At 36.4% G+C, this 27,256-nt stretch overlaps 1 protein-coding gene across 5 annotated transcripts in view; it reads right to left on the bottom strand.

Annotated features, from left to right (window-relative positions):
- Positions 1 to 27,256, bottom strand: part of LOC147843910 (uncharacterized) — a 60,029-nt gene that overhangs the window by 6,417 nt on the left and 26,356 nt on the right. The window contains exons 2-4 of one of the 5 annotated variants that reach the window (XM_087253376.1): positions 19,539 to 19,621; positions 19,295 to 19,364; positions 12,371 to 12,817 (exon numbers count right to left, since the gene is read on the bottom strand). The gene's annotated coding sequence lies outside the window, so the exon portion shown is untranslated. Of the gene's footprint in view, positions 1 to 12,370; positions 12,818 to 16,009; positions 19,467 to 19,538; positions 19,622 to 27,256 lie in introns of those variants that run through there. The other 4 variants (XM_087253375.1, XM_087253374.1, XM_087253377.1 and 1 more) reach the window with 4 other exon arrangements.

Genomic DNA, 27,256 nt, shown 5'->3' with positions numbered 1-27,256 from the left:
TTCTTTTCTTTCTTTCTTTCTCTCTTTCTTTCTTTCTTTCTTTCTTTCTTTCTTTATTAGGAACTTTAAGTCAATGTTTCAATATCTTTCACATTTACACATCGCCATGTTTTCCATTGCAAGCATTCAGGTGCTTATTTTGCATACGATTTGTTACATTTGACATTGTTGTAATAAATTTAATACACCTTGTGTTAAAAAGATTGTATGCCTTTCTTTGTATTTATTGGATGCATAAACACTCAACATCCTGTGTGTGCTAAACAAGTTGAGATGACCTAAAATAACCTAAAACCAGTCATCTACAATACATTACCAAACATCAGTTTTCATTATGCATTGTATATTTAGCAAAAAATAAAATTTTACAGCAAACCACTCAGTCATGGTTGTTTTTCAGATTTCTATTCATCCAAAAAATCTTGAAATGAAGTAGTTAATAATTTAGCAGAATTGTTTAACTAATGATGATGATGATGATACTACTACTACTACTACTACTACTACTAATAATAATAATGTTTAATCTGATTTGTATCACCAAGTCATCTAAATAAATTTATTTCTGAAGGATGATGTGACTCTGAAGACTTTGCATCACAAAAAAACAACTGAAAATGTCTATTTTTTACAGTATATGCAAAAATATTTAATTTCCAGTAATATTTCAGATACAATTTGTTGTATTTTTGATCAATTACATGCCTTGTGGAACATAAAAAACATATTTAGAAACTAAAAAAATAATATGAACAAAATGTTTATTTTACCCAAAACATGCTTCGTAGGTGGGTTAGCTATCCTTTCTAATGAACTGTGAAGAATGCGGCAGAAAATGAATGGCATGAATTATTTACGAGCAGTTAATTGAATAGCAAAAATCCATTGAGTAATGTGTGTTGCTGTAACACCAGTAGTGTTGGCTCAGCGCCTGACAGAGACTGCCAGAAATGGTAAATTGTCTATGTGAGACAGCCTACTATGTGTGTGTGTGTATGTGTTCTTGCTCTGTAGTGCTATTTAAATAAGAAAAGTGGCCATGCTTTGGCAAGTTCCTGGCCGTGATTAACGACTGTACAGATGGTTTGCAGCTGCCATTTACCATGGGAATTAACCTCAGTATTTACAATGGAGAGAGTGTGAACACCCTCATGCATATACACACAAATGAGTGTTTGATAGCTTAACTAGTTCTAACATGCTTTTATTTTTTTAACAAAGCTACCGCCTGCTACCTGTACTTTCGGCACACTTTTACTTAGCTATGCAATAAGAGGCATATCATATGACTTCTATTGTGTGAGTTATGTAATTTAATATGAGTGAGGACATTCCTACTGTAAATGTTTCTAAATAATGATTAAAGTTACTTCCGGGGGCAAAGAATAGCAAAATAAACATATATATGCTACATAAACTATAAATGCACTCAGTTGTATAGACAGTAATCCATCAAATGTCAGTCTGTAAAAATAATATTCACAACATCCATGTACTGCTATCATAACTCCAAATAAATGTTTTAAAAATTAACTCAGCACAGGATTTTAGTTCATTAAATTATTAAATAGGAAATCTAAAGTTTGGAATAAGACACTAAAAGGTCCAAAAATTAGTTTGGTCTATCAACAATATAATTTTGGCAGTTTTTAATCACTGGGATGTTTTTTTTTTTTTTTAATAGTTGCTATTTTGCCTCAGTTTACAGAATTATAGTTATAGTTCTAATACTCACATTTCATATGCCTTTCTTTATTAAAGGAATAGTTCACCCAAAACTGAAAATTCTGTCATCACTTAATCTCCATCCATTTTTTTTCTGTTGAACACAAGGGAAGATATACACAATAATGTTAAAAAACAGCCATTAATTTCCTACTATGTTGTTCCTACTATAGGTGCTTTTTTATGACACTCATCAGAATACCTTGCTTTTTGTTCAACAGAAGGTTATTCATAAATGTTTCCACTTGAGTGGAAGTACACTATTGGATATTTTTGGGTTAACTACCCCTTTAACACACTAGCTTCAGATCATCAGCTCATTACCAAAGGAGTAGAGCTCATTAACATTCCTGACCCTTCCAAATATGGTCAAAAGTGAGCTTTTCGTTTCAGGGGTAATGTCTTTGGTAATAAATGAGCATCTAAAAATGTTTATGGCAATGTTTTGAACTTATCAAAGTCACAAACTTGCTATGTAGGTATCAGAGAACAGTTAAAAAAAGGTTTGGTGACACTTTAGTTTAGGTCACAATTCATGGTGAATACAAACCAACAGCTAACACTACTAGCTTAATAAACTACTAATTAGATGTTTATTAATAGTTAGTAAGTTAGAAGTTACTAATGAACAGTTAATATCTTATTAATAGGAAGGTATAAGTCAGTGGTTAATAGCATGAGTTGTGACCTAAACTAAACTAAACTTTGACTCTTACCTTGTTTTGTTTGTTTATTCCTGTATGCTGCATGCCTTTTGACCATCTGCCTGTTACTTTGACTATGATTCTGGATTGCCTGTATACATCTGTTTGCTAAAGTGTTGACTGTTGCTTATCTGACCTTTTTAATAAATCCTGCATATATAATCCCAGGAGCTACGTTTTTCTCATTATACTGAATGTATGTGATTTACTTTGGATATTGCACCCTGAAAATGAAAAAAAATCTAACGCTATTCTTCAGGCATAAAAAAAACTGAGGGGAAAAATGATAACAAGAAGCGCATTTTTAGCATCGCTTTTAAATGCTAATGATGATATTAAAGACAAAATCTAGTAGCACATTTATCAAAAAAAGGCAATAACAAAATTATAAACTTTGTCAACTGATACATTTAATGTTTTCCTGGTTTTACAGACACAGTTTTTTAAACTTTGTCTAAAACGCATTTAACTGAAATGCAATAAGTGTCTTTCACTGATATATTTTGCACACTGGTAATATATTTTTTTCTTAGATATGTTTATAAAAGTTATGCCCTAGTTTAAATAATCATAGTTTAATATAAGCTCTGCACCCTGCATCTTAAATGTACTGAACAGGGAAAGAGACTGAAGGGAATAGTAAAGTTTTTAATATATATATTTTTTCAAATTTACTTTATTCTACACTCTCAGAAAAAAGGTACACTGTGGTACAAATAATGTTCCTAGAAGAACAGTTTTGTAGCTTTGCAAAAGTTGTACCTTATAAGGTACAGAAAAGACCTCTTATGATACTGTTCTGTACTTTTTATGGTACAATTGATATGAAGGTATACAATTGTTCACATATAAAAGGTACAAACGTGCTCTTTCATTCATTCACTCCTTTTCCTGTCGGCTTAGTCCCTTTATTAATCCGGGGTCGCCACAGTGGAATAAGCCACCAACTTATCCAGCACGTTTTTACAAAACGGATGCCCTTCCAGCCGCAACCCATCTCTGGGAAACATCCATAAACACTTATTCACACACACTCATACACTACGGACAATTTAGGCTACCCAATTCACCTGTACCGCATGTCTTTGGACTGCAGGGCAAACCGTAGCACCCAGAGGAAACCCACGCAAACGCAGGGAGAACATACAAACTCCACAGGATCGAACCAGCGACCCAGGGACCTTTTTGCTGTGAGGCAACAGCACTATACTGCGCCACTGCTTCGCCCTACAAACGTGTTGAACTTCTTTATTACAAATCAATTATGACTGGAAAGGCAAAGTTATTTATGAATGATTTCCACATTATAACATGAATCATCATTTAAAAGTATATAAAGAAACTAAAATTAAAAATTAAAAAAATAATTATTAAGCTCAATAATACAATAATACAAAAAAACAAGTATAACATAAAACTATGGGTATTGTAAACCAAACATTTAAGGCGTTTTGAATAAATGTTTGGTATGAATTTTTTGACACTGTTAAGGTACAAAAGTGTCTTGTCACTGTAGGGGTACCTTTATGGCTCAGATTTATTCCTTTGATGAAGGTACAAAATTGTATCTGCAGATTTAAAAAACCAAAGGTATATTTTGGTTTTCCATGGTACAAATCATGTACTTAAAGGTACAAACTGCAATGGTACAATTTGGGTTCTTTGTCTTAAAGAGCCCATATTATGAGTTTTTGAAAATTCCCCTCCATGTAGTGTGTAACACAGCTCTAAGTGAAGTGGAGTATCCAGCTAAGACTTAAATCTGTAAGAGTATTGTGTTTAAAACGGTTGATTCTTCTATAAAAGAGTCGACTCATAGTGCTTCAAACGAGTTGCCTTGATACCGAGTCATTAGTTGTTTCGCCATGACGTACAAACGAAACCAAGTTATTCACGTGCACGCGCAAACCCGGGAGATTTCAAACCTGAGGCCCCGCCCTCTGACGCAGAAACCCAGAAACACACACACCCAGAAACACACACACCCACAAACACACGCACACAAACATGCCGGTTGATTGAAGTCACACTGCAGATGGATATCATCAAGTCTCTACCCAAAGATGAAACCTCAGCATTATAACCAAGCAGTTGGAAACTACTGGAAACTTCTGCAAACTACATGCTACAAAGAATACTTCATCGGCGTTTGTTAAAGGAAGGATCAGTAAAGAGTAACTTACTGATGGACGTCAGGATGGGTTTTTTCCTCCATTTCTCAAGTGTAAGTACGTGCGATTAAAGTTGTTGCCTTGTTGACTCTAGCTTGCAAATGTATTTAGTTGTGTTTTGTTACTTGTAACCGCGTGTACTGTATCAGGTTAACTGGCTATATTCTCTTATCACGTGCAAAGTCACGTTAAAAACGCGACGCGTGCTGCTTTGTTTACGGAGCTCCGTGGACGAGGGTAGTGTGTGTGTGCGTGCGCGCGTTGTCGCCCGGAGGTGTGTGTGTGCGCGGACGAGGGCAATGTGTGTGTGTGTGTTTCTGTCTGTGAAAAGAGCAGAGTGAGACAAGCTATGAGATCTCCTCGACAGTTTTTGGAGTTTTTGCTCAATAAAATAGTTAGTCGTCTGAATTTTCAAGTCCATCGACTGTATTTACATTGACCCACTGGCAGCTTAAATCCACGCCTACACTATCGAGCGTGTATGAACTGATTACTTTTATATTGCTGATTAGCTGTTGTGCATTTCACTCTCTGACTGAAGGCAGTCGACCAATCGCAACAGGCTGTCATTGGTCCAATCAGCGCAGATTAGCTTCGCGCTAAGGAGGGGTTTGGGAACAAATGAATCACTGGACGATTCATACAGGAGTCGCTGGGATAATTAGGTAAAAATAAATGCAGATTATAAGACCATGAAAGTGTTTTTTGACCTTGCATACATATTAGACTGTTGTTGGAGACCCTTACAACCAAGATATGACCCTATTTCATGTATAATATGGGCTCTTTAAGGTACAATTCTGTCCCATGAAAAGGTACTGCCCCAGTGACAAGGGTTTGTACCTTCTTTGGTACAACATTGTACCATTTTTTTTTCTGAGAGTGTACTTGATTTTACTATTTATCTTTTCATTAATGTTTTTTCTTTTCAAGTAATGCATTTTCACTTTTGGCAAATTATTGTTCACTATTGGTTCATTGCAGGGTTTATATTTACGAGCAGTTATATAGTTATATAGCAGTTATATATATATATATATATATATATATATATATATATATATATATATATATATATATATATATAAAAATCTAGAACTGTTTATAGATTCTTCAATCTGTTTGTTTAATTAATAGGATATGTTTTAAACAGCCCAGAAGGACGCAAAGTAGGAATTAATGGTCCCTTCATTAAAGATAGTTTAATTATTAATTTTTGAAGCTGCTAGTTGACAAAAACAGTGCTGTTTTAAAATGTCCAAGTCATTCAGACAGGTATTAAGTAGAAGAAAGCAGGCTTTACATTTCCGTTTCATTGATTGTATTTAATAAGCAATAAAGTCATTGTAGACCGGTTTGCAATGGCAATTCTCCACTATTTAGAGCAAGGTAGGGCCCCAAAATTATTCTGCTTAGGGCCCCCAAATGTACAGGGCCGGCCCTGACTTCAGCTACTGAGAAACCCAGAAACGTGAAAAGGGTTCATTTCATTTTTTATTTTTTTTATTTACGAGTGCATATTATCCCATAGACATTTTTTCTTGTGTAGTTTAAACAAACCAACAAGCGGTTTGTCAAGCATCTAAACACATCCAGCAATTAGAAATGAATGCAAGAGAGCGAGAGTCCTTTATCTCCCTGCCACACTCCACAAACTCCAATGCAATCAGTCGCTCGCAGTGACTACAGCAGATGAGAGACGCCAGAAACAGAACAGAGCGAGGGACAGAGAAAGAGATGAAAGGGAAAGCAAAATGCCACCCATGCAATATAAATGCAGAGAAAGCTTGTAGCTGCTGAGCCTAATAACTATCGGCCCAGGCTCAGTCCTGCTTTGATGGGCCAATCTTCTAAAGTGAAACAGGTCAGGACGAGGAATCCACAGGGAATTAGAGAGGCTGACAATCTTGTCAAAGACTTACAAGTGCGCAAACAAACAAACACGCTCGCAGAAAGAATATACTCATCACACAAGGAGCCTGAGGGGGCAGAATACAGAGAAATAATATCTCCAGTGTGTGTCTGCTCTTATGGATCAATGAGAAACGTCTCACACTGAAGATTTAATCGTTTGTTGCCAGCACAATACTTGGGAAATATATAGCCCACAAGTCATCTGTGCTTCTTTTTAAATGAAATGATTGTTTTATGGAGCTTCGTCAGATGGAGTTTTTGTTCATGTATAAAATGAGCAGCGGGAACATTCTGCTAAACGTGTATTTTTGTTGTATGGAGCAATAAAAGTCACATAGGGGTGAGTGAATGATGACACACTTCTTGTCTCTGTTAACTGTCATTTTGACTGATTATTGGAAACACAGGTGAACTCTTTAACAAGATGGATTACCGGGTGTGCTAAGGAGTGCAAAGCAAATAAACAACATTGAAGGCAAAGTGCACACACAAACACACACACTAAATATCACTGCATTTAATCACAATCATAAAGCATCAACAGTTGCATTTATTAAAATGAAGATGTCTTCAGCATTAATGATGTAGAGGTGCATTTTAGTTTAAAACACATCCTGGATCGGTTGATTGAATGATTGAATCATTCATTTATTCATTAATTAATGACTTCATTCATTCATTCATTCATCCATCCATCCATCCATCCATCCATCCATCCATCCATCCATCCATAAATCCATCCATTCATTCTATTAGAAAGAGGTCTCAACCTCACTAAGGGTGTTTTACTTGTTCTATAAAATACAGTTTAACTATAATATTGGGAAAGGTGATACTAATTTAAATATCACAAATTTTTCTTCCTCCAATTGTATTTGCAACTTTTTAAAAATTAATTTAATAATGAACTGTCTTATTTATTTGTTAATAAGTTTATATATATATATATATATATATATATATATATATATATATATATATATATATATATATATATATATATATATATATATATTTATTTATTTATTTATTTTAAAAAAGCCTGAATTTATCTCACAATTTCAACTTTTCTCCTTGAGAATCTGAGTTTATGACTTACAATTCTTTGTTTATATCCTACAATTCTGACTTTGATTGAATTTGATTGTATTTTTCTGGGTATTGAGTTATATCTCACAATTTTTCGAGTTTCCAAATTGCAAATTTTATTTCTTCTAAATTTGAAATTTGAAATTCTGGCTTTTTTATAATACTCATATGTAGGCTTACAACTATGGTGCTGTATGTAAGTTTTTGACTCTTCTAAAGCATAAAAAGTACCATAATAAGTTTGCACATATTTAAAAACATGTTAAGTGAACACTCTTCTTTATCTAAAAAACAAGGCTGAAGTCAGTTATTTTGCTTTGAAAATGTGCAATACGTGCTGAAACATCGGTCTCTATTTTGATCATATAACACTTCAATGGCAGTTTAGCCAATTAGATTTTTGTTTGGTGTGCTTCATTTAGTCAGGAAGGCTCTTAAAGCATGCATTTGTGATCGAAATGCAACCTCCGGTGGAAAGTAGCAGTCTTCGAAGTGAGACACAGATTCAGAGTTCCACCTTAGGTGGTTATTCATTAGCAAATAACAAAAATATTACAAATGTAAAGTGATGTGGGTGAGCAGGTTAAATCGTAACCCCGTGTCATAATAACATGCCACGTGACGAGACTTGCAGGGATAAGCAATTTGGCTGTTTGCACCACATGAAACACAACAGAAATTTAAATGCAGCCATTCAGAAGCACAGAATATTGCACTCACTGCACTCCAACAAAATGGTAAGGTCTATAATCTACCTGTATTTGTTATATATTAAACCTCTTTAACATTAATAAATGTGCATACTGAATCACTGATATGTGTTGGCTGGTTCAATTTCAAATGTTTTTATTTTTATTTTCAAGATCTGAAGTAAACTGTCTGCTGCTGCTAGTATGGCAATAAACGGTATATAAAATGATAATAATGAGAGTTTGAATGTCATTTAACACTGAATAAAGCACATGAGGTGTACCTAAAGAGAACATTGTCAATTCTCTGTTGTCCAACAGCAAGAAATAGCCATTTTTAATATATAAATTTCAGGTGTTGGTTAAGACAAAAACTTTTAATATGGAAATATTCCTTCTTTCGTGTGTTATTAATTTTGTTTAGAACACGATTTAAATCAGCCTTTGTTTGTGTCATCAATCAGGCAACCTGCTCTAGTGTGTGTTTTGAACCAGAGATGCAATACATAGTTCAACCACTAGGTATCAAACTTACATACTTTACCTTTAACACAGATTATTATTTAAAACAATACTGTTTTGTCTATGATGTTATACAGCCTAGGGACTGTTGTTCTGCTTTTGCTGGTTTCGTTTTACTTTATTTACCTTATTCTCCGCAGACGAGCGGGCGCTGCCATTTGAATCTTTTTGGCACGAGACTTCCGGTCTCATTCACTTCCATTCACTTTTAGACATTAAAAACTGCTCGTTTCGCTGTTTGATGTTGCAAACTGATATTTTCTTGTTATATTATTCTACTTGATCTGTATAGTCATGCAAACATTTGTTTGTAGAGCAAGTAGTTTGACCGTTTTTTGCCGTTTATTATTCCTTGTCATTTCTTCCATAGGCGACTTAAACGGAAGTTCTAAGACAATCGCGAAAACAGGCGCACTTCCGCATTTTAGAATAAGGTCAATAGGATACGCGGGTCGGCTGTGTTGGATGTCAATCATTCGGGAATCGGGACACGGACTGACATGCTGTGACGCAATTGAGAAGAGCCCCAATGGTTGCGCTGCAGGATGGTGGGACACTATATAAGGAAAACTCTGCATTAGTTCAGGATAGTCGGATTTCGAGTGAACTTGAGCTGTTTGGCATTTTGTTTTTGTGTGTTTCTTCCCCTTTTGCTTCGATCCCTCATTGTTTGATTAACTTCTGTTGGTGTGCTTTGTTTGCCATGTAAATACTGAAACGTTTTTGTTTCAAACTCTTGTGAACTGGTGTGTGAACATTGTATCTGTGTAATATTTTAGACTGAGGAGAGGGAATAGGTAATCTCTGTCACATTTCTTTAGTTATACACACTAGGTTACGAATTTGTGCCACACTTGTAAGTTTTGCTTTGGAAAGAGAGAGTACTTTTTGTTTTATTATTAATATTATTATTATTTGTTCTAGGGGAAGAGATTAATGGGTTATTTTAGGGGTGTCCAAAGTCGGTCCTGGAGGGTCGGTGTCTTGCTGACTTTACCTCTAACTAGCTTCAACACACCTGCCTGAAAGTTTTAAGCATACCTAGTAAGAGCTTGATTAGCTTGTTCGGGTGTTTGATTAGGGTTGGATCTAAACTCCCCAGGACACTGGCCCTCCAGGGCAGAATGTGGACACCCCTGGGTTAGTTAGTTGATTTTTGTTTTATTTTATTTTTCTTTTGTTTGGCACAGTCCCTTCAGTAGTCCTCCTTATATCTGTTAAGCTTGGTAATAGTTTTTGTTTTTTTGTGAAATTGTTGTCTTAATTTTAACTACTTTTGTGTGGAACTTTATTTTTCCATAAACATTTAAAAATAGAAAGCTTGTTTATTATAAACAAGTTCACTTAAATAGCACTTTCGTGTCTTGTTGTTCCACATCTATTGTAAATGGCAGCAATTTATACAGCTGGCTTAATGTTTTCCTTTTCGTTCCCCCTTTGCCCATAAAAAGACAGAGGAGATGCAACAGAAATACTCAATTATAAGATACAAAGGCACAATTCTAATATTATGTCTTAAGAATCAATTATCAGAACATCCAAAAAAACTGATCAAATCATAAAAAAGTTCCAATTTTGTAGCCCTAAAGAACCTTTGATGAGCAATTCTTTAAACAACTCTTTTTTTCTTAGTGTGAATAGCTTTTATAAACCTGAATCTTTCAAAAAAAAGGAACGATTATTTTGATGTTCTTCATGGAACCAGCTTTGCCAATTAAGTTATTTTTTCCTTATCTGTAAGCTTTGCAATCTCATAGATGCTACAGGCTATGATGTTAGCATCCAAGTTGAATCCTCATGCAGAAACAAAGTTATTTAGGTGACACATTCTTTACACAAATTGGAAATTACAAGTTGAAACCATAATACAACATGACAGATTATATTGTCTATGCCACTTTATAACCATAACAGCTAATCAGCCCTTTAGCTAAATAGCTCTGTTCATGTGTCAGGGATTACAAAATGAGAAACCTATGTCAGAGGCAATGTGACTAAACGGAACACAATGCGGCACAATAAAACAAAGCAGGATGATAAATATTTCTCCATCCTCTCTGATGTATTGTGTCTCTGTCAAAACAAAACAGGAGCTACGAGCCAGAAACAGGAAACCGGCTGATGAGATTTGCACACTGTGCTGTTATTGGTTTAAACAATGGGGCTGAACAGATGAGAGCGGCCTATAGTCATTCTTCACTGTGAGGAGTACATTTTACACATCATTACAGTAAACAAGCTGAATTCTATAGGAGATCACAGATTAAATGTTAACACTAGTTAAAGCACCCATTATCACTATGAACTGGTGGCTCTTTAATGGCCTATTATTAATATATTGGATATTTGTTAGTATTTATAAAGCACAAATTCTGCATGAATTTATTTTACATACCAAATCCTAATATCTAAACCCAACTACTACTTTAATAACTATTAATTAGCAGCAAATTATTAATAATTTTTTATGCAAAAGTCAAAAAAGGAGATGTTTTATTAATATTTTTTTTAACAGCCAGAAGTGCACCTTAAAATAAAGTGGGACTGATTAAATAAATAAATAAATACATAAATAAAAAAAAATAAAAAATAAAATAAATAAATAAATAAATTAATTAATAAATACATTTTGTGGATAATATTAGATAATAATTGAGGACTTAACTTGATGTGCTTAAATAGAACAAATATAGTAGAAAATTATTAGGAAAATATTAAGTAAAAAAAAACAACAACTAAAAGACAATTTTATGTTTTATTAAATCTTATTTCGTTCTTTTGTAACATTTCTAATAGTATTTTTCAACCGTGTTGTAATTTTTCTCTCCTCTCGTGTTTTCAATAGGCTCCCTTATTAAAGTTATTAGATAAGGTATTTACAAAATTCTATAGACAGTTAGTCATATAGACATACTGTATTATAAGAAAATATACAGATGATAGATAGATAGATAGATAGATAGATAGATAGATAGATAGATAGATAGATAGATAGATTTTAATAATCCCATAGAAAACCATATTACAAAGGTTGAGTTTTTGATGCAGCTAAAGTTTATTTCAAGAGTTCACACTTAGCTGCTCATTGATAATAAAGCTAGTTTGGCATGCTGTCCTGGGAAAGTCCCCTGAGCTCATAAAATCCTCAAGCTCAGGGCTCCCTCCCGTTTGCAGGGCAAGAGGGGGGTTGAGCTCAGGTAGAGCTGCAGGTAGAGAAAGAGAATGAGAGGGGGTGTAAGGGGGGGATCTTTAAGACGAAGATGACTAAGGTAAGATGCTTTGGTTATTTAAACTAAGTTAGGAATTGTCTAATTGGTGGATCATACATAAGCTTACCTCGGGGCCAGCTTCACTTATTGTTTTTTTGTTTGTATGTATGTGTGTGTGTGTGAACTGTACTTAATATTCTTATGATACTTGGCATTAAATAAATACAATGCTATTGCCTATACAGTGCTATTGCCAAAAATATACCTAAACTAATTAAGATTTTGTACAGCCACTTATAGTTTGTACAATATACATATTTATATGAAATCTGAAAAAAATGTCTTACCTCTTTAAGGAATCAGAACTGCAAGGTGTGACATTGAAGAACAGGCCCATTGAACGCATATGATCTCTAGAATAAACCCACTTCTATGGAGACAGATTAGACTCAGTAATAATTTGCATTTGTGAAACGTATTTTATAAAAATGTATTTTTATTTTGAGCACGTGAAAATTTTTTGTGAATATAAATATTTTACGCACGTGAATTTGATTTTATGCACGTGAATTTGGCTACGCATGTGTACATCGTGTCTTTTGCGTGAATTTCTTTTGAGACTAATCTGATTCCATACACTTCAGCTGTAGAGAAATAAAACAGAAGAGAGGAACTGTTCTGTTTCTCTGGATGAAGTCGTGAAGTCGGTAGAGTATGTATCACTGAGCCAAATTTCCTCTCATACTTGGATGAAGTCCAGACTCTTTCCAAGACACATATTTCAGGATCTTGAGCTGTGAGACAGAACAAATGTCACCGACTAGCAGCACCATCAGCTCATTTTACCATACACATTTCCTTTTAAATTAGGCTGTAAAGTTTCCACAGAAAGGGCAAGTTCAGCTATTAGATGTAGTCGCTGCCAGTATTATTAGTTTATACTGTTTAGGTGGCTTTTATGGTAGATATACATTAAGTCTATATAGCAGATGGGCAAAATGGGCAGCAGTTATTCATTCATTAATTTTCTTGTCAGCTTAGTACCTTTATTAATCTGGGGTCGCCACAGCAGAATGAACCGCCAACTTATCCAGTATGTTTTTACGCAGTGTATGCCCTTCCAGTCACAACCCATCTCTGGGAAACATCCACACACACATACACTCATACACTACGGACAATTTAGCCTACCCAATTCACCTGTACCGCATGTCTTTGGACTGTGGGGAAAACTGGATTACCCGGTGGAAACCCACGCGAATGCTGGGAGAACATGCAAACTCCACACAGAAACACCAACTGTGCTGAGGTTCGAACCAGCAACCCAGCGACCATCTTGCTGTGAGGCGACAGCACTACCTACTGCGCCACTGCATCGCCTGGGCAGCAGTTAAGTTTGCAATATTACTGAGCCCTTGTGTGAATGAATTTGTTTACACTAAAAATGTATACCAGACAGACAGACAGACAGACAGATAAATAATTTACCATTTGGAAACCTGTTGAACAAAAATCAATATGCAAACAAAAAACAAAACAAAACTAAAAAATAAAAATAAAAGCCTTAAATTGCATCTGAAATTGCACTACATAGTGCGCTAAAAAAGTATGCAAGCCCAGAATGTCCGAATTCATAGAATTCTAAAAACAAAATGTGAGAAGTACCCGGATGACCTACTACTTCCAGCGAGATTCTGAAGTGCACATCAGATGGATGCTATGCTATCCCATGATGCACCGCGAGAGAAATCATGACTAGGAGTGAAGCATTGCAACCAAAGAGCTTAGAATGACCAAGAGGCGACACTCAATAAAACGTTCCATTGCAACAGCAGCACCCGGGAACAGCCCCGCATTCCGCCATTTTGGAGTGAAAGCGATCGCCTGTCCATTTAATCTTATTGCTGCCGCGATGGCAATCAGCTGCTTTGTTATTTATTTATTTAAAAAGTGTTGTCAGCGCAATAGCCTAGTGGTTAGAGCGCTGACATATGGTGCAGTAGCACTTCAGGGCGTCCCAAGTTCGAATCCTGGCTCGAGGATATCCCCCCCCCCCCTCTCTCCCACTTCATTTCCTATCTGATATACTGTTCTATCCTCTCAAGAAAGGCAAAAAGGCCAAAGATAAATCTTAAAAAAAAAAAAAAGAGCATTAAAGCTGAGAAACAACCTGAAAGACGACAATAACTAACTAACTAAATAACTAACTATCACAATCATCAGCACTTTCAATAGTTTATTTTACAGACTTACAATATGTTGTTGTTCTATTGGAGTTTTCTTTCCAAAATTGACACTGCGCCATCTAGTGGCTGTTTCCCAAAGTGCTCTAGAGTGTCATCTCTTGGTGATTCTATGCTCCTTGATGCAACTGACACAGGTAGGTCACATGATGATGACGAAATGGCGTACGTAGTACTCACATTCAAACTGTATCGATAGTAGCTTTCTAACGGTTTATTAGTATTTTTAAATTCAAATGCAGTTCCTACTGAGTAGTAAGCGATTTCGGAAGCAGCCTTAGGGGACGATCACCTCTAATGCGCTTTTCTATTCTAAGAAATGTGAGGCACACCACACTACCTTTTTTGTTGACAAAAAAAAAAAAAAGCACAATGCGCTTTTTATGTTGCTGGGCAACGACTAAATCAGCTGGGTATTGTGCGAGAGTGTTGCTGTTAATATTGGTATAGTTTAATATTAATAATATTGTGATATTCAAGATTTGTGAGTCATACAGCATCGGATAACTCATAACAGCAACCACAAGTCTCCTCTATCTTCGTAGTTATCATGACAACACAAATACTGCTGTAATCTTCTGAAACGCCGCCTCTACTTTCATTTGATTGGAGAATAAAACTGACTTAATGCACTTTTCGACGTAATTTTTTTTTCAACTGCGAGCACACAGCATGCAATGGCAAAAATGCAGGGTACAGCAGGCGGTTAGAATGTGAGGCACACAGGGCACATATATGCAGCATGCAATATGCTCATGGCCATTAGTAAATTATTCAAAAAAGGCGCCTCAACGCAAAAAGCAAATTCTGTGTGATCAGCCCCTTAGGGAGAATCATTTGTTGTTGTTGTTTTTACAGAAATCTCCAGTTGAATAAAAGTACATCTTTGACAAATTCTGCATCCTGTAAAACTAAAATATCTCTGTCGTCTTGTAATATGCACATCAGTCTTCAGTCAGTCGACCAGAATGCCTGCTGCATCTTAATACATTCCTCGTCTGAGAAGGGTGGAAAGATCTGGCTCACTCTTGTTGCTGTCCTTGCCAGCGATAAGCCAACCTTGGATAGTTTGGAGGGAATGTCAATCGTTTATAAATTGCGTTTGGCAGGAGGTTCTGATATAGAAGATAAAGCTACCCAAATGATCTCCTCACTTTGTAAAAACTCATTTTAAGATAGATGAAGCATCGTTCAAAGATGCATGAGAAGGTAAAGAGTGAGGAAAAATACTAATAAACTGTGTATTTATCTCATCTCAAGAATAATATTAATAAAAATAACAATAAACACAAATGAAAAATTTCATTTCATTGCATATGCATACTTTTAGTAGTCAAATCCGAAAAAAAATATCAACTATTCTGCAAATGCAAACAAAAAAGTGCAAAACTATTTATACTTTTCTTCTTCTTCAAAAAGAAAGTGGGGTATTGTGTCCATCCAATCCATTGCATGAAGAAGAAAAAGTTCACACCCTTATCAAAGAGCTGTGCTAGATTATCCCAAAATCGATTTCATGAAATCAGTGACATTTTGATACTTTGCTTGTGATACTGCAGCCACATAACCAGAGTTGGTTGTAATGTTTTACAGTAAGTGTTACTGTATTCAAGCCAGGATTGACTAATCGGGAGGACCGGGAGAATTCCCTGTGGGCCGGTCTGTTTTTTGGCCGCGAGGGCCGGTGTCCCTAGTTGCTTCCACTCTAAGAAGTAACACTTTTTTTCATTTATTTGTTTATTTGACCATAGCCTCACACTTTTTATTCATTATTTTGCCGCAGATCTGCTCTTTTTATTCTATTTTCACACAGCCCCATGAGCAAAATGCAGCTTGTAGGTTAATGATTATGTAACTATCATCATTCGACCCCCGACAGCGGCACCTTAGTGAAAATAAGAATTCTACTAATTAATATTAATGAATATTACACCTGCTCAATGAAAATCAGATGATTCACTACATTAATAAATCTGACATAACTTGATCAGAAATCTAAAAAGGGGAGAAAAATATTAAGCAATCAATAGAAAGTAATTCTGTGGTTAAAAGAGTCTTGCCGGTCACAGTGCAATATTTATGGTTTATTCCAATCGCATTAGCATAACTGCGTCATTGTGGTCCAGTGGTCAGCAAGTTGCATTGCGACACTGATGACCAGTATTTGAAACTCTTCTAAGTAATTATTATTATATCTTTTTTCTTTTTTATTGTTAAGACATATAAAACTGTTAGGGTTGTTGAACATTTAAAGTTCTAAAGCAGCTGTGTCCATGAAAAAGACGTGATAGTGTCATTAGAAACTGAATTAGAAATGACATTATTTTAATATAGTCAGTCGTGAACTGAGGTGGGCCGGTCTAAGGATTGAAACTCCAGGGCTGAAATGGAGTCCCACTCTGGCCCTGACTATATTTTAATTACATTTCTGGGGAACAAAGTAATTTAACATATTACATTTTTAATTTGTAGCATGTGATTACAGTTACTAAAGTCAATGTAATTGCGTTACTTACTGTACGTTAGAAATATAGTTTATAGAAGAAATCTTTTACTGCAGCGTCATTAAGCATGTGCTTTTAAACTGCTGGAGAACACGATCTAAAGTGCCAAAATTTTCTTCAGTTAAACAAAGAGAAAACTGAAGTCATTGCGTTTGGGAACAGAGATGAGGTTCTCAAGGTGAATGCGTACCTTGGCTCTAAAGGTCAAACGACAAAAAATAAGGTCAAGAATCTTGGTGTGACTCTGGAGTCAGATCTGAGTTTCAACAGTCATGTCAAAGCAGTCAGTAAATCAGCATACTATCATCTCAAAAATATTGCAAGAATCAGATGCTTTGTTTCCAGTGAAGACTTAGAGAAACTTGTTCATGCTTTTATCAGCAGCAGGGTGGATTACTGTAATGGACTCCTCACTGGCCTTCCCAAAAAGACAGTCAGACAGTTGCAGCTCATCCAGAATGCTGCAGCCAGAATTCTGACCAGAAGCAGGAAATCAGAGCACATCACACCTGTCCTCAGGTCTCTACACTGGCTGCCAGTTACATTCAGAATAGATTTTAAAGTATTATTACTGGTCTATAAATCACTAAATGGCCAAGGACCTCAATACATTACAGATATGCTCACTGAATACAAACAGATCACTCAGATCTTTAGGATCAAATAAACTAGAAGTTCCAAGAGTTCAGTCAAAGCAGGGTGAATCTGCCTTCAGCCACTATGCCCCCCGCTGCTGGAATCAGCTTCCAGAAATGATCAGATGTGCACCAACATTAGGCAAATTCAAACCAAGACTGAAAACACATCTGTTTAGCTGTGCCTTTACTGTATGAGCACTGTGCTGCGTCCGACAGATCGCACTATTATGTTTTTCGTTTTCTTTTTCATTCTTTTATAACCTATTTTAACTCATTTTAATTTGTTTTTATCTGTTTTTAATAATTTTTATTGTCTGCATTTTATGTTCCTAAACTTGTCTTTTTTATTCCTGTTTATGCAAAGCACTTTGAATTGCCACTGTGTATGAAATGTGCTATATAAATAAACTTGCCTTGCCTTGCCTTGCCTAAAGTAGTTGTTGACGAGAGCTGTTGCTTCGTCAACTGGAAATACAGACGTTACTTTGATTTCACTGAGCGTAAAAACAAAAATTTTGCTGTTAAATGCAGTCTATGTCCAGTCTTTTAAACTGACCAGTAACTTTTTCATGCAGTCGATGACAATGCTTGTCACCGGGGAGGACACCGGCGCCCAAAATCATGGCAACCCAACACAGCCTATAGGCTAAATTGATATATTTGTGCAGGATCGGGAGTGAAGGTACCTTCTGAATGGGAAAAGAAGTGTAGCTATTTAAGGGGCCGATTACATATTGCGTCTTTTGTTCGAACAAGTTTGTTATTTCCAATGGAGGCATACGGCTTGCGCACACATATTCAGAGTGCATATTGCGTGCTCGCATTTTCCAGGCATGACAGTTGAAAAACGTGAGTCACAAGAGAAGAACTGACCGTTCTGCTTCATACTTTGTATGTATACACACATCTCGGAAGACTAATTACCCCAGACAAACACAAAACACCCAAACACTGCAGTGCTTTTGTATACTATGGATCTCCATAGTTACAGGCATCCAGTTTTCTTCATGTCTTCTTTGTGTAAAAAAAAAAAAAAAACAGGCACAGTTTTGGAACAAGTGAATGATAAGAGAATTTTAGAATGATGAAAGAGTTTTGGATGAGCTCTTTAAGTCTTTAAAGCATATCAAGTTGCTGCGGTCAACCCACTGTAATGTTTTTCAGTAAATACTTATTTAATGAAAGAGCTGCAGTTTATTTTGTATTTTTAGGTATATTTTATAGGTTTTAAAATCTGATTACTTTTTACATTAATTAGTAATTGTAATCAGATTACAATTCCCCCCCCCCAACACACACACACACAATCTCACCAAACGGCAGCATAGAAAAGGTCCACGGCATTGAAACTAGAATACAGTAGCCTACAGCAGTGATTCTCAACCATCTGCCACATTCTTATATTATACCTTATTATATTCTGTCCTTATGTTCTTGTTTATAATATTACTTTGTTTATCGTAACATAATATGAAGTCAAAGATCTGTGCTGCATGTGACACCATTCTAGGTTTTGGCTTTTGCTTACATGGTGGCTCCAAACTGTCAAAATACCTCTCAAAACACTAAATATGGATCCAAAAAATAATACAAAATCGAACAAGATCCAAATTTTACAATATGATGTATGGAGGTTTCAGAGGAAGCTTGTAAATATGATTAAGGTTGAATACATTTTCTTTTACATGTAATAATGTTCTGACAGATTTTTCAAAACTATAATGTACTTAAGTGTGAACACACCCTTTAAGTAAACAATCTAATAGAAACCATCAATTTTTGCCTGCAAATTGAAATGTCCACCCCAAAGTAAAGTTAGTGTCCTCTACAGAATGTCCTCTGTGTCTCTGTTACTGTATTTGGCATTGGTTTTAATTCAGACTTACGTGCCCATGTGTGGTGAGACAAGTGCTTTATCCCCGAGGCCAGTCACATCTGCTACTGTGGACAATAAAGCTGCCAGTTACAGAGTTGATGGCGAACGTTGAACAAAAAAAAAAAAAAAAAAAAAAAAAGAAAACATCAATGATCTGGTGGATGAGGAGGAAGTGAACTGGTCTTAAATAAAAGCAAATGAACAAAATCAAAGCCAAACAAATGAACCGATGAATTATTTTTTTTTTCACTTACCTTTTGAAAACAATCCACAATGTTTTACTTCTAGATTTTTTTTTTTTTTGGAACCATGAAGTGGCTTCAAAGACGTCCATGACCTGTGGATGAAATACCACATGAAGCATTTAAGAAACTGTACAACAAGGTTCATTTAAATTTTGAGGTGTACAGCCCCATGTTTATTTTTTCCCCAATTTCTGTTTAAGGAAGAGAAGATTTTTTCAACACATTTCTAAACATGATACTTTTAATAACTCATTTCTATTAACTAATTTATTTAATCTTTGCCATGATGACAGTAAATAATATTTGACTAGATATTTTTCAAGACACTTCTAAACAGCTTAGTGGCATTTAAAGGCTTAACTAGGTTAATGAGGTTTACTAGGCAGGTTACGGTTGTAAAGCAAGTTATTGTATAACAATGTTTGTTCTAAAGACAGCTGGGAAAAAAATTGCCTAAAGGGGCTAATAATTTTGACCTTAAAGTGGTTCATAAAAAAAAAAAAATGTAAAACTTTTTTTAATTCTAGCCGAAATAAAACAAATAAGACTTTCTCCAGAAGAAAAAAAATATTATCAGACATACTGTGAAAATTTCCTTGCTCTGTTAAACCTAATTTGGGAAATTATTAAAAAAAAAAAAAAAACTAATAGGCTAATAATTCTGACTTTAACTGTCTGTGTGGCTGTCCATTATTTCACTGGTGTGGTACTGTACTTCAAAATCATAGTGTCCACGTCTTGGCACCAATAAGGTTTTTGACCGGTATAACAAGTATATCAAAATTAATGAATGAACAAAATAGTTTAATAATTATTTGATTAATAATGTCATTTTGTAGGACTTTTTAAATTGAACTCAAATGTTTATGATAAATTATAAAAACTGTCACAATCACCAGCGATCTAATGCTGGCAGATCACTGTAAACACACAGATCGCATAGAACTACAAATCCACCATTATACACAGACTACTTATAAACCTTTTAAACACGCACATTGCTGAGTCTTGTAAAGTTTTGTGAACATTACGACGTCTTTTCTTGTCTTGTTAATTCACATTGTCTGCTGCCTGCCTTCTGACCTCTCGCCTGATATTTGACTATGACTAAATTTGCCTGCATACATCTGGTTGCCCCTGTGTTGACCATTGATCTGACTATTCTTAATAAACCTGCGTTTGGATTCGCACCTTCTAGTTGTCAGTGTCCACTTCACATGAAGACTCAGCCATGTGTGTGTGTTTGAGAGGTTTATAAATAGTCTGTGTAATTAGTCCTGAACAGCTTCAGCTGTGTCTGTTTGCAATCATGGGGGATCTAGGCCAAGTGTGTGTGTGCAGTGCATGACTGGATCTTGTAGTCCATATAATGACGGATTTGTAGTTCTATGCGATCTGTGTGATTGTGACAAAAACACACAATGTACTCCTGCAAGAATCCCTTCCCCTACACCAATAAGGTTTATTTTTATTTATTTAAATAATTTAATGATTTGTTTTTTCTTCCCTTTCTTTTACCTTTGTTGTGTCCATTTGTTTTAAGTCCGCTTGTGGTTAAAAAATAAGAAAAACAAAATGAAAATACCTTTGTTACTGAATTCCGACAATATATTTTGTTTTGACACACACACACACACACACACACACACACACACACACACACACACACACACACACACGCTAATTACATAACTACATTTTATTGACAGTGAACGAATCAGGCATTACTTTTTTCTGCCTTTTTTCCCCTAACAGCCAAAAACTGAAAATGCCATTTCTGCCAATAATGTTTGGTGGCGGAAATTTTGTGCTTGCCTAATTTTTAAGCTGATTTTCATTAATGATCCAAAAACAACCATTGCCAAGCACCCAAACCACTCAAATGAGATTTGTTTTAAAAACAAACTTAACATTATAAATCGGACTAAGCTAAGGAAATAATTTTCAACACTGGTTGCTCAAAATAAATAAATAAATAAATAAAAATAAAAATGGTCTAGCACTGTTATAGATCCAGAGCTGTGTGGTAGTCCTGTTCATTCTGTTTTTGCTCTTAATGCAGAGCAAATGCAGAGCAAAAAACAGAAACAACAGGCCCGAAGCTGAGGGCGGCAGCATCTCCTCACTTTCAAAGCTTTACAGTATGCATACAGTATCTGTTAACACACACATGCACACATACACAGCCATTTCTGTTTTTCAGAAGAACAGCTCTGTTTGCTGCTGGCTGTAATGTTGTAGAGAACACATCTTTCAGATCCAGAGGAAGAGGTTTGGCGTTATTCATTAGCTTGGCACAGGCTTGCTGCAGAAAAAGTCAAACTGGTGGCATTACTCACAGGCTCGCTGTCGAGACCCTGCACCAGTGTGATTTTACTGTGTGCTTTCAGGACAGCCAGCATATGGGATACATTAAAGCAACACCTCTGCATTTCTCATTGTGGCAGATTGAAACTTTACTCTGAAGTTGTTTTGTGGGTTGGTTGACAGTAGCTAATACACCCAAAATGATCATAGGTTTTTAGTTAATTTAAGTTAATTCAAACTAATTAAAGATGGGAAATATTTCCTAACTTCTTTATACGTACACTGTAAAAAATATCTGTTAGTTACCAGTTTACGTATTTTATGATTCACAAGTGTTTTTAGTTTCTTTACGATTTGGGAATTGCATTATGGGACCTTGATCTCTACTCTGTCAACTTTGAAATAATATAATGCATAAGAAGTAATATATAGAGAAATAAATCTGCAAAATAACAGAAAATGTACTGGAAGTTTATTACAAGGTTTTTGAGGTGTAATATAAAACACCAACCCAGACAATACATTGCTTTAAACCATTAAAAATGTTAACAAAAGTCACTTTTTCAAACTTTACAAGGTTAAAAATTGTTGGAAGAAAGATCAAAATCCCATAATGCAATTCAAAACCGAGGAAAAAAAATGAAATAAAAACAGGAGTCACAAAATTCAGAAAACTGCTAATTTACAGTGTATTTACAGTGTTATTTTACAGTGTATATATATTTATTTTTAATTAATTAACTTATGTGTAAGCAAAAGAAGATATATTGAAGAATGGTGGAAACCAGTAACCGTTGACTTTTATATTTGTAAACACAAATACCATGTTAGTCAATGGTTATCGGTTTTCCGTTATGAGTAAAAAAAAAAAGGACAAAAATCGAAATATTTGGGTGAATTAATCCTTTAAGATTAGTTCATTTACTGGTAGCTAGCTCCCTGAAACTCTCACACGTTTGCCCACTGAAGCTAAGCAGGCCTGTGCCCGGTCAGTACCTGGATGGGAGACCACATGTGAAAGCCAGGTTGCAGCTGGAAGTGGTGTTAGTGAGACCAGCAGAGGGCACCTAACCTGCAGTCTGTGTGGGTCCTAACGCCCAAGTATAGTGAAGGTACACTGTCAGTGAGATGTTAAATCGAGATCCCGACTCTCTGCGGTTGTTAAAAATCCCAGCATGTTACTTGAAAAAGTGTAAGGCCACTGGGCACTGTCCATCATGTGCTCCTAACCATCCCTATATCATAATTGGCTTCATCACATTAGCCCCTTTCACACAGTGATACCGGTAAATATCTGGAAAATTTCCAGAAAGACTTTACCGGTATTTTCAAAAAAGCGCTGTTCACACAGACGAGGACGTTACGGAAATTTTCCGGAAAAGAGCATTCACACATCCATTGCAAAATACCGGTAAATTCTGACATCATTCACCATAAATGAGCTTTAAACGGCTGCGCTTGTATTTGTAAACATTTGACTAAATTACAAACTCTGTGGATGATCAATATTGTGAACAACTTTCGCAGGATCACTTTCGCATGTCGAGATGTTCATAATATGTGCGTGTGCAGGCGCTCACAGTCTGTTTCACAGGCACACGCAAAGCTTGAAGGTAAACAAACAACGGCTTATCATAAGCATCTCATCGATGATTATTTACACAGTTGGCATTAAGAAGAACATATAAACGTGATCTGACTAACTTCTAGCAGCTAAATGTGTCTGGAAAAATATTCAAAGGCTTTTATTCTCACAAACCGCGTGGACGTAAATGCGTCTGACTGTTGTGATTGGCTAAAGCAGACGTCTCACGTCAGCACGTTCTAGACGTGCACGCGCTTATTACGGCAATCTTGCTTCTGCATTTACACAGCGCAGCTTTCCGGCAAATTGCCGGTAATGTTACAACTTCTCTTTCCGGAAAATAGCCAGAACAAATTTACTGGTATTTTCAAAAAGGACCTGTTCACACATACAACCTTTGCCTTCGGCAATTTTCCGGAAAGGTCTGTATGTGTGAAAGGGGCTAATGTCTCCTCTCCACCAGTCAGCCGGTGTGTGGTGTGCGGTCAGGCAGCAATATAGCTGCCATCGCATCATTCAGGTGGATGAGGAGATTCCCTCGAATGTGTAAAGCGCTTTGAGTGTCCAGAAAAGCACTACATAAATGTAAGAAGTTATTACTATTAATTATAAAAACATATATCACAGATGCATTAAATTGGTCAAACATGACAATAAAGGCTAATTTTGTTCATAAAAGAAAACCAATTCATTACATTGTGTGCAAGATGATAATAAATGTTTCTTGAGCGCTAAATCCCCATTTTAGAAAAATTTCCAAAGGACTTTGAAGACTTTAAAATAAACCCAGGCTCATTGCAAATATGTACACAGGTGTACATTTTTGGGGACAGCGAAATATATAACCGGAGGTATGTCTGCTTGGAGTTTGGTTTTTGTAATTCCACCAGAGGTCACTTTGTATTCTTTTTGATGATCTGAAATTTCCATTGTGCGTCCTCATCTCGCATAAATCCACCAGAGGGGGTGATATACACTTCAACAACTTTAACTCAGCACCGTCACTTAACCCAGCCGATAGTGTTTTCAAAAGCAATCTAGAAAAAAAAAGCCATCGCGGCCACGTGATTTCACCTTGTTTTCAGCCTGTTGTTTATTTATTACATTGTTTTGCTTTTGTTTTACATGTTTTCTGAAACCGTTCTTCACTGGACTCAAACCCCGTTGTGGCGGTCAACTCAGCTTCACATCCAAACTCTATCAATGTACATGGCGAGGTTCTGGGCAGACTGGTAAAGCCATCCGTAATGAGGTAAGCGGTCAGCGATAGTGCTTAAAGGAACAGTCATAACGCACTGTAGTGTTCATTTAAAAAATGAAAGGCAGCCAAACGTACCTCTGGCTACATATTTCGCTATCTAATTCTGCATAAATAAAATGCTCTCTATAAATGTAGACAGGGGTACGTATCCACAATGAGCCTGTGTTGCTTTAATTAGTTAAAGTTATGGTAACTAATAACCTTAATTTTCTGAATTTGACTGTTATGCAATGATGTACACCTTTTGTAAAGCTGCTTTAAAACAATAATTAGTGTGAAACTTAAATGGCTACAAAGAATTCAGCTAGAATAAACAAGACAATAAAATCTTTTAAATTAGTTTTTACTCAAATAAATGCCTAAACTCTTAAACTGCTTCACTTATTTGAGACTATTTTTATAGCTGCACTGTAGATCCTAAGACATTGCAGGAAAATTATCCACTGTAGGGTTGACTCTCAAACTCCTATAAGACTCCGGAGCTATGAAACAGAGCAAACATACCTCCGGGCACACATTCAATCCTAACAGACCATGCGCAGAGCCATCCAGCCACATACAGAGGTTAAAATAGACCTGTATAATAGCCATCTCAGTCGGCTTGCTGTCCGCCCCACACTGCATTAATATGTACATATTTAGCCCACATATTCAAGTCATCGGGCAGCGTTCAAGATGAATAACAATCAAACGCAGAGGCAGCAAGGCGCAGCGCAGCAGCAAGCGTCCCATGGTCTTGACGCTCCTTAATTAGTGTGTCCTTCATCCGGATTTCCTCCAGGCCTCTGGTACCCAGAAGGCCCTCTGCAGATTAATTACAAAACACCAGCAATCATATTGATTCCGTTCAGTCCACAAACAACACTTCTGACCTTGGGACAGGAAGGATTCGCAACTTTTGCACACTGACCTGAAAGCAGTGATATAGTGATATTATAAATCTATTTCATTAGACATTCTGTTGTGTTTGGGTGAATTTGACCCACATACAGTATGAGTTGGAAAAACTGGTTAAACTGCTTGGAATTTTGTAAGTATTTGGTATTCAGGGCTATGAGTGTCAATGAGTTTTGGGAAGGCTGCACAATTTTTGCCAACCCAGGGTCATTCTGAAAGCGTACCGGTGTATATATATATTTTGGAGAATACCAAATACATCCCAGGAAGTATATTTTTTTGCAGTTATTATTTACGAATGCACCAGGGGCGAGTTCCATTCGTGCCTGTTCTCACATAAATCCATCAGAGGCTGCTGTCGACTGACTGACTGACTGACATCGATGGACTTATCCTCCTCCTTCGCTAAACCCAACCAACAGTGTTTTCAAAAGCCCCAATTGACCCGCTCACCCACTTCCTTAAACCCAATCAACAAGGTTTTTTAAAAGCAATCCAGAAAAAGAAAAGCCCTCATCTGATCTTCAGCATGTTTTCAGATTTTACTGCATTCTCACCCTGTTATTAATTGTTTATTTTATTTTTTGGCTTCTGTTTTTGTCTTACCCACTTTCTGGAACCGTTCTTCATCAGACTCAAACCCTGTTGCCGTGGTCAACTCCTCTCTATGTACATTAGAGTTTCCTCAACTCAGGCTCATTTTGATAAACGTAGTCCTGTGGACGTTTCTGGAGACTGCGAATTATGAAGCCGGTGGTATGTATGGCTGCATTTAATTTTTAAAGCAAACGCTACGGAGCAGTATGACGCCGTTTCTTTTCGTGCTTAATGGCTGACCACTTACCTCCGTATGGAGGCTTTCCCACTGCAACCAGTTTGTCTGCAGTTTGTCGGCGGACTTGAGATGCAGAGAGGAGTTGACCACGACGACCGGGTTCGAGTCCGGGAAAGAGTGGTACCAGAAATCAGTTAAGACAGAAACAGAATCCAAAAAATAAAGTGAACAAGTTCATAACAGTGTGCGAATGTGGTGAAATCTGAAAACGTGGTAAAAATCAGATGAGGGCTTTTCTTTTTCTGGGCGGCTTTTGTAAATTGTTGGTTGGGTTTGGGGAAGTAAGCGGGTGGGCGGGTCGTTCGACAGTAGCTTTTGGTGGGTTTACACGAGAACAGCACAGGTGCGAATGCAACTCACGAGAGATATGAAAAAGCACACACAGCGGCCTCTCGTGGAATAGCGAAAAAAAACTGCAAAAATATGTACCTCCCGGTACGTAATTCACGGTCTCCAGAAACTTCCACAGGTCTACGTTTTCAGAATGAGCCTGTGTTGAGTTTTCTAATGTTGATAAATATAGTTTATGACCTTCATTTATTTTCCTTTGGCGTAGTCCCTTATTTATTAGGGGTCGCCACAGCGGAATAACCCGCCAAATTCTCCAGCATATGTTTTTCACAGCGGATGCCTTTCCATCTGCAACCCAGTACCGGGAAACAGCCATGCATGCTTACAGTCCTACACACACACATACACTACAGCCAATTTAGTTCATCCAATTCACCTATACGGCATGTCTTTAGATTGTGGGGGCAACCAGAGCAACCAGAGGAAACCCACAAAAACACGGGGAGAACATGCAAGCTTCACACAGAAATGACATTTGACCCAGCCAAGGC

This window comes from Danio rerio, chromosome 5 (assembly GCF_052040795.2).
Source record: "Danio rerio strain M-AB ecotype USA chromosome 5, GRCz13ab, whole genome shotgun sequence".
Classification (NCBI taxonomy): domain Eukaryota; kingdom Metazoa; phylum Chordata; class Actinopteri; order Cypriniformes; family Danionidae; genus Danio; species Danio rerio.
The sequence above is the reverse complement of the archived record's forward strand: the minus strand, read 5'-3'. Positions and strand labels throughout refer to the sequence as shown.